At 35.7% G+C, this 8,990-nt stretch overlaps 1 protein-coding gene across 1 annotated transcript in view; it reads right to left on the minus strand.

Annotated features, from left to right (window-relative positions):
* The window catches only part of LOC125602752 (ATP synthase subunit alpha, chloroplastic-like), an 11,858-nt gene extending 4,097 nt beyond the window's left edge, over nt 1-7,761 (minus strand). Inside the window, exon 1 of the mRNA XM_048774197.1 lies at nt 367-7,761. The gene's annotated coding sequence lies outside the window, so the exon portion shown is untranslated. The remainder of the gene's footprint in view (nt 1-366) is intronic.
* Between the last annotated feature and the right edge of the window lie 1,229 nt (nt 7,762-8,990).

Below are 8,990 nucleotides of genomic sequence, written 5' to 3' on the forward strand. Positions count from 1 at the left end.
GCATTATACAAAAAGACTCAAAAATTTTTATCGACATGAGTGTTTTATATCGAAAAAAGCCGAACTATTCTTTTTGAAAATCTTATTCATTTTTTAATTAGACTACATATGGTAGAAAGAGTACCATGTTGCATCTGAACTTCAAACGGTTTAGTTTTAACCATGTTAATTAATGGTCCCAAATTTTTGGTTGATAGAGAATCAAAGTCAAGTAGACTTACCAAAGAATAACGAAATGCTATGGTTCTAAAATATGATTTTTTATTGAATTTTGTATTCAGAAGTAATTCGCGGGATTAGGCACTCTTTGCTAGTTATAGTGCCACTGGACGAATCCAGCCTATTCTTGAAATGAACAACTCACACACACTCCCTTTCCAAAAAAGATCAATACACCGAAGACTACACTTAGATTTATTGGATTTGTTGCTAAAATATCGGTATTAAACCCGAAACTCCCGGCGGATGGCCAGTGACCCAAGTAAACGAAAGAATCGGTTAAATTTTTCATATAATCTCCTCTTCTAGCTAAACTATAAAAAAAAAGAACTCTGTCCTTTTTTTTTTTATTCTTTGTTTTTTTGAATAAAAAGAAAATTTCGTTTAATAATTTATAATTTAATTTACCTATTTGGATATTTATAAACAGAATCAAAAACCTATTCTATTTACAAATTTATTTTCCAAAAATTTTTAATTTTCAATAATAATAATGAGACTTAATTAAAATTAAGCTAGAATTTGAGACCAAGTTTTATATCAATTTTAAAAAACCTAAACCTCCTTTTTGCGCAACACTCCTTAAAAAAAAATTTCCATTAAACTAAAAAGAATAAGGGGAAGGAAGAAAGCGAATCGATGTGTTAATTCCCCATCCTCAAATTAGTCCTTCCCAAGGGTTGTTGTCTCAATGAATAATTGTAGGAGTGAAATCTTGATAGAATAAAAAAAACTACGAAAAAAAAAATTCCTAATTTTATTATTTCTAGGATTAAACAAAAGGATTCGCAAATAAAAGCGCTAATGCTACAACTAGGCCATAAATTGTTAAAGCTTCCATAAAAGCCAAACTAAGCAATAAAGTACCTCGTATTTTTCCTTCTGCCTCAGGTTGTCTCGCGATACCTTCGACAGCTTGACCCGCAGCTGTACCTTGACCAACCCCAGGTCCAATAGAAGCAAGCCCAACAGCCAACCCAGCAGCAATAACCGAAGCAGCAGAAACCAGTGGATTCATGATAAGTTCCTCACACCAAAATAAAGAAATAGTTAATGATACAATCATCCAACGACTTAGGACTTAATTATAATTAAGTCATCGCTAAGATTCATCCAGCCAAAATAACCAAAAACTTGATAAGAATTACTTTGATATTAGTTCCTATCCACGGGATTTTGAAAAATGCATAATATATATATATACGACTTTTTTATGCCGTTTCTTTTTTGTGAACCATTCTTTTCTTTTAATTCTTCGTTCTTTTTTTGATCGTTTTTTTCAGCCAATTCACAGATAAAAAGTAAGAACTTATAATCGAATCGTTATCTAAATAGAAATTCACAAAAATAGTGGGGCAGATTATATAGATCTTTAACTTATATATACCTAGTCAATATCAAATATGACATATACAAGTGTTTCTTACATAACGTAAACCAACTATTCGATAATTGGGCTAACCTAAATTTGAAAAAAAAAAATAGTTAATGATGACCCTCCATGGATTCACCTATATAAGCCGCAGCTAAAGTGGCAAAAATGAGAGCTTGAATCCCGCTTGTAAATAATCCAAGGAACATGACAGGTATAGGAACCACTAAAGGTACTAAAGAAACAAGAACAACAACTACTAATTCATCGGCTAATATATTTCCGAAAAGTCGAAAACTCAGTGATAGGGGTTTTGTAAAATCTTCTAAGATGTTAATGGGTAAAAGAATTGGAGTTGGTTGAATGTATTTACTGAAATACCCTAATCCTTTTTTGCTAAGACCCGCATAAAAATATGCTACTGATGTGAGTAAAGCTAAAGCAACCGTCGTATTTATATCATTCGTTGGTGCTGCTAACTCCCCTTGAGGTAACTGGATAATTTTCCACGGTAAAAGGGCTCCTGACCAGTTAGAAACAAAAATAAATAAAAACAGGGTTCCAATAAAGGGAACCCATGGACCGTATTCTTCTCCAATCTGGGTTTGACTCACATCTCGAATGAATTCAAGGACAAATTCAAAGAAGTTTTGGCCGCCAGTTGGAATGGTTTGTGGATTGCGAACCGCTAGAGCTGCGGAACCTAATAAGATAGCAATTACAACCCAAGAAGTAATAAGGACTTGCGCATGGACTTGGAACCCCCCTATTTGCCAATAGAAATGTTGGCCTACTTCTACACCAGATATCTCATATAACCCTTCTTTTATTAGTGTATTGATGGAACATGATAAAACATTCATATTGCCCTCTGACAGAAATAAGAACTTTAAATTATTTTGATTCAAGACCCCCCCTTTTTTTTTACTTATTTACTTGAATTTTTATTTTAGTTTTGGATACCAACTAAACGAATCACACAATATACCCAGTTTTTTATCTCTTTTTCTTTTGTATGATTCAGGAATAGTAACCGATTTTATAAATCGAAATACAGGGAGCCCCTCCCTCAAAAAAAATTGATTTATTTATCTTATTATTAATCAAGAATTTTGTATATAGCTAGAACGACCCTCACAAATTGCGAATACTAATTTGTTAAGAATGAATCGAATTGAAGCTATAGCGTCATCATTTGCTGGAATAGAAATATCCGCGAGATCGGGATTACAATTTGTATCGATTAAAGAAATGGTTGGAATTCCCAAAGTTATACATTCTCGAAGAGCCGTATATTCTTCTTGCTGATCGATGATGATTACAATATCAGGCAATCCCGTCATATATTTAATCCCGCCTAGATATGTTTCCAAGCGAGATAATTGTCTCTTCAACACAGCTGCATCCCTTTTCGGAAGACGGTTGAATCCCTCTGTCTTTTGTTCAGTTCTCAAGTCCCTAAACTTATGAAGTCTTTTTTCTGTAGTAGACCAATTTGTTAACATGCCGCCGAGCCACTTTTTATTAACATAATGACACCGAGCCCTTATTGCAGCCCGCGACACTAAATCAGCTGCTTTATTTTTTGTCCCAACAATTAAGAATTGTTTTCCCCTACTTGCTGCATCAAAAACTAAATCACAAGCTTCTGATAAAAAACGAGCAGTTCTAGTCAGATTTATAATATGAATACCTTTACGCTTTGCAGAAATATAAGGTGCCATTCTAGGATTCCATTTCCTAGTACCATGCCCAAAATGAACTCCTGCTCTCATCATCTCTTCCAAATCGATGTTCCAATATCTTTTTGTCATTTCTTTTCACACTTAAAAGGGGGGTACCCAAAACTAAAATAAAAATTTGTTCCAATGGAACCTTCTCTTGTCCGTTTATGCACGAGCCGAGCCATTATTTTGTATTCATTATTATCTTTATTAGTGTTAACAAATTATTAAAGCAAATGACTACAGCAAACAATAAAACATGAAATTCAAAACAGGAATCTGCTATTAGGAATTATTCAATTCTAGAAAAGGCAGATTTGTAAATAGAAGAGTCACAAAATTCCCTGTGATAAAATAAAATATCTCTCATATCTCCCTCTAATAAAGATAAATTCTTTGTTTTTTTTTCAAAAAGAATATTGGTATGTTGCCGTGAACAATGCACCAATCCTTTGTTGAACCCGGTCCCGGCGGGGATCACACCCCCTAGAACAACATTTTCTTTCAGGCCTTTCAACCAATCGATACGACCCCGAAGAGCAGCTTTTGCTAAAACTCTAGCAGTTTCTTGAAAACTTGCTTCGGATATAAAACTTTGAGTATTCAAAGATGCTCGAGTTATTCCTAATAAAACGGCTCGATAACAGATTGCTTCTTCTAAAGCACGCCCCGTGCGTTCTGCTCGTAACAATCCAATCAATTCTCCAGGTAAAAAAACATTAGACATTCCCTCTTCTGAAACCAAAACTTTTGATGTTATTTGACGTACAATAATTTCGATATGCCTATTATGAATCTGCACCCCCTGGGATCGATAAACCTTTTGAATCTTATTAACCAAAGAAATACGACTTTGCACTATAGTTAGCTCAGCACCAATCAAGAATCCCCAAGGAATTCCAAGAATTCTTGTTATACACCTGTTCCAACCCTTAATCCGCTTTTCTAAGTTCAGTGATATTGAATCAATCGAGCGGACTTCTAACACCTGTTCTACTTTTGGAAGACCTTGGGTTATATCACCGGATCTCGATTTTTCATATATAAATGTAACTAATGTATCCCCTTCGTAAAGAATTTCTCTATAATGCCCGTGAACTTTTGCTCCCGGAGTAGCCAAATAGGGCTTAGCGGATCTTATTACTACAGAATCCCTTTGAACAATTAAAACTTGACCCGATTTTAGGTATGGTTCTTTTTTGGCTATACATAGATTTTCACAAAAAAATTGTCCAAGACTTATTATTGTGGACGTTTCCTCACAATAATAATTATTATAATTTTGATGAAGAAAATACCAATTCAATTTGAATGGATTCAAAACAAGGTTACTGTATGGATCTAGATTAAAAATTCTTCCGTTTTCATCTATTAAATAAGAGTGAATTATTTGAAAAATATATTTGAAGTTATCAAGTTGCAAATATTTAATTACAGAGATCTGATTATAAGTTAGTAAAGGCAAAAATGAATAAAAATTCGAAATTTGAATGGCTGTTCCTAAGGGGCCCGACGAATTTTGAATTGTAATTAGAGGTTTTTTTTTTATTGATTGGTTTATAACATTGTGATATTTTACATGATTAAATGGACCGATTCTAAAACAATTAGAGGATGATAAAATTAACAAAGATTGGGATTCCTTATTTCTGAACATACGAATAGTTCCATGATTTTGTCTAAGCGATTGTTGAAGAATGCCAGCCTTGGGAGAAAGCGAATAAAACGGATTCACGGAATCTGCAGAGATCAATCCCGAATCCGGCGGATTATTTCTTTTTCTTATATACGAAATATGGGATTTCACTAAGCCAATTCTTATGAAATCTCGAATCAAACCCTTTGTACTTACTTCAACAACGAAAGCGCGGACCTCCTCGAGGGAAGAATTTTTGTTGTCTTGGTCCCAATTCAAGACTAAACAAGTGCGAACCAATTGAATACTTGTGTCAGAAATTCCTCGAGTTGGTTTACCATTTCCATAAAGGATATAGTTGAAAACTCGAAGTTGAATATTATCCTTTTCCCGAAAGAGATCTTGTGGGAAGAGTGTTGCTAAATTTATACTGTCCATTATCTCATAGGTAGCTACGGGCCGCACCAAAACAAAAAACTTTTTCTTGGTTGGTGTGATCCGTTGGGCATAAATCCAATTTTTTAAATTTTTTGATTCTTTAGAGTTTGTTTTTCCCCTTCCTGGCGGTATCAAGATGCCACTATGTCGGGATATCTTATCTGTCTTGTCCGGAAAATGGATATCCCCCGAAAATATTTTGAGTTCAATCCTTTTTTTTTTTCTCTCCACTCGGATCAACCCGCCGACTTGGCTTCTTATATTTAAAGTGATTCGTGTATCGACTCCAATGATACTATAGTTCTGTACCATTATGGCGGAGGATTCGGGTAAAATATGCACTTCCTCAGGAATGAAAAAAAAGCGATCTACTTTCATTTCGTATTTTGTCTTAAATTTTTGGACTCCTCGATACTCAATCATATCCTCTTTTTGGACGATTGAGTCCGCCTTTAGAGTTCCATATTTAAGAATTCCGGAACTCTTTCTTCTGTATCTAGGATCATCAAAAAAAGCAAAAATACTGTTTCTACGGAAAATACCATTTATGGGTATTTCAATCGAGATACCTGAATGTGGTATGAACTCTTTCGCTTGCTCTTGAATCGATTGGAATGGAATGAGAAATCTATTTCTTCGCCTTTTTGCTAATAAATCCGAATTCTCATGAAAAATAGCAGAATATATGAAATTATAATGACTAGTACCTACGATTCCATTCAATTCTGAATAATTGGGAATCCCAGATTTTTTTTTATCAGAAAAATCTGAACTGAAAAATTTTTTGCTCACTTGATCATTATTCACTGAGAGGCTAGAAATAGATTTTCTTTCGACGGAAAGAAAGGGTATGTTCATTTGATCTTGATCTTTGTGGATCGAAAAAAGAATTAGACTAGATCCACAAGAACCTCCTGATAATATCCATAAATGACTTGTTTTTGGTAAAAGATGGACATTACTATATGTAAATTCGGGTGCATGGGATACATCAGTACTCCAATGCATTTCGCCCTCGGAGTCAGAATAAATATATTTTCTAACCCTCTCTTTAAAATGAAAAGTGGATGTTCCCTCGCGAATCTCAGCAATCACTTGTTCTGATTCCACATATTGATCATTTTGAACTAAAAGAAAACTTTTTGGTGGAATAGTCACGCTATGTATAATATCTTCGCTCTCAATAATTACAGACAAGTCTATATAACATAGAAAGGCAGGATGCCCGTGACGTGTACGTGTAGGATGAACCAAATCCTCATTAAATTTGATTTTTCCATTATAAGGGGCTCGTACATGTTCGGCAGTACCTCCTGTAAATACTCCACCGGTATGAAAAGTTCTTAATGTTAGTTGAGTCCCCGGTTCGCCAATAGATTGACCCGCAATAATACCTACAGCTTCCCCCAATTCAACTAGGTCACCATGAGTGGGACTCCGGCCATAACATAATCGACAGATCCAAGATGTACTCCGACAAGTAAAGGGAGTTCGAATAGATATTGATTGTGTTCCAAAGGTTATGAATCGATTGACAAGTCCAATCCCAAGATCTTGATTTCGAAAGGCGACACATCGGGAACCTATATATATATCGTCTGCTAAGACACGACCAATTAATGTTTGGATAAAAATTCTTTCTGACATCATCCGACTTTTATTTCGAGGACTCACAGAAATCCCTCGGATAGTGCCACAATCCGTTCGACGTACAACAATATGTTGAACTACTTCAACAAGTCGACGCGTAAGATATCCAGCATCTGATGTGCGGACCGCAGTATCTACAACTCCTTTACGGGCTCCATAGCAAGAAATAATATATTCTGTTAAAGACAGTCCTTCGCGTAAATTGCTTTGAATAGGTAAATCAATCATTTGTCCTTGGGGATCCGACATTAATCCTCTCATACCTACTAATTGATGTACTTGAGATGCATTTCCTCTAGCTCCCGAAAAAGACATCATATGGACTGGATTGAAAGGGTCCGTCATCCTAAAATTAGGATTCATTTCCTGTCGCAAATATTCACTTGTAGCATACCATATCTCAATAGATTGGCGTAATTTTTCTACCGCATGTACATTCCCATAATGATGGTGTTTTTCCAAAATCAAACTTTGTTGTTCAGCATCTTGGACAAGCCAGCCCTTAGAAGGTATCGTTAAAAGATCATCAATTCCTAATGAAATGGATGTAGCAGTTGCTTGCTGGAAACCCAGAGTCTTTACTTGATCTAGGATGTGTGATGTATATGCCATCCCGAAGTGATCTATTAATCGGCTAATAAGTCGTTTAATAGCAGTTCCATCTATCACTTTATTGTGAAATACCAGATTGGCCCGTTCCGCCATAAGTACCTCCATATTCTGCTGAATGGGATTCGACAATGAGTTTGAGTCAATGATTGCAAAACTTCCTTTTCTCGATCTTGATTTTTTAGGTCAGGAACTATGTCCGAGTTGACTCGGAGAGGTCCGAATTCACACGGGTGTCCTATAATTCTTTTTTATGAATACCATATTATTAGGTATCATATGAACAAGCTTGAGAAAAACCTTGTATAGCTTCCTCGATTTCTCGATAAAAAGAAATATGACCAACTGTGGTTCGAATATATATACAAAAAGTTTGTTTTTTTACACTTCTTACTATCAGATAGTGTGCATAAATCTCATGATAGTTACCAAAAGATTCATAGTGAACTTCGATAGGAACTTTTTTGAAGCAATAACGCGTTGATCTAATTGCCACCGAAGCCACAAAGGACTATCTAAATTGATTCTTTCTGCCGATAAGCTCCAATTGCATCATAGGAATTGCAAAAAAAGGGTTCTTTCATATACTTATAGTTTGTTTCGTAAATTCTTTCATTTTGATAGTTTTTTCGATTACATGGATTATATCTGTTTGCACAAATACCTCGACGAGTGCCGCTCGTTAATACATAGAGTCCAATCAGCATATCTTGAGTCGGTACAGAAATGGGATCTCCAATAGCTGGAGATAAGAGATTCATATGAGAAAACATAAGTAAACGAGCCTTGCTTGAGCTTCTAAAGATAAAGGCACATGAACAGCCATTGATCCCCATCAAAGTCTGCATTGAACCCCTTACAAACTAATGGATGTAAACAAATAGTGCGTCCTTCCACTAAAATGGGTTGGAATGACTGTATGCCTAATCTATGTAGAGTAGGTGCTCTATTCAGTAATACGGGATGCCCCTGCATAACTTCTTGAAGGATTTCCCAGACAATCGGCTTTTTTTCACGAATTTGACTCTTAGCAACTCCTATGTTCGAAGCCAGATGTTGTCTAATTAGACCACGAATTACAAATGTTGGAAGAGCTCTATTGCTATTTCGCGAGGCAATCCACAGCGATGTATGAAGTGTGGGGTCCACACGACAATCACCGAAACGCCCCGATAATCGACCCGTTTGCCAAGCAGAGGTCTCGCGAAATCTTCCTCTTTTCCTTCAATACCATCTGAAAATGACTTGTAAACCTTATTATGACCATCCCCTCATGGGTTGTCCACGGATCCCCATTATCAAGAAGTGTATCCACGGCTTCTTGTACCAATTTGCCTGACAC

The sequence above is a fragment of the Brassica napus genome, unplaced genomic scaffold (assembly GCF_020379485.1).
Source record: "Brassica napus cultivar Da-Ae unplaced genomic scaffold, Da-Ae ScsIHWf_2966;HRSCAF=3752, whole genome shotgun sequence".
NCBI lineage: Eukaryota > Viridiplantae > Streptophyta > Magnoliopsida > Brassicales > Brassicaceae > Brassica > Brassica napus.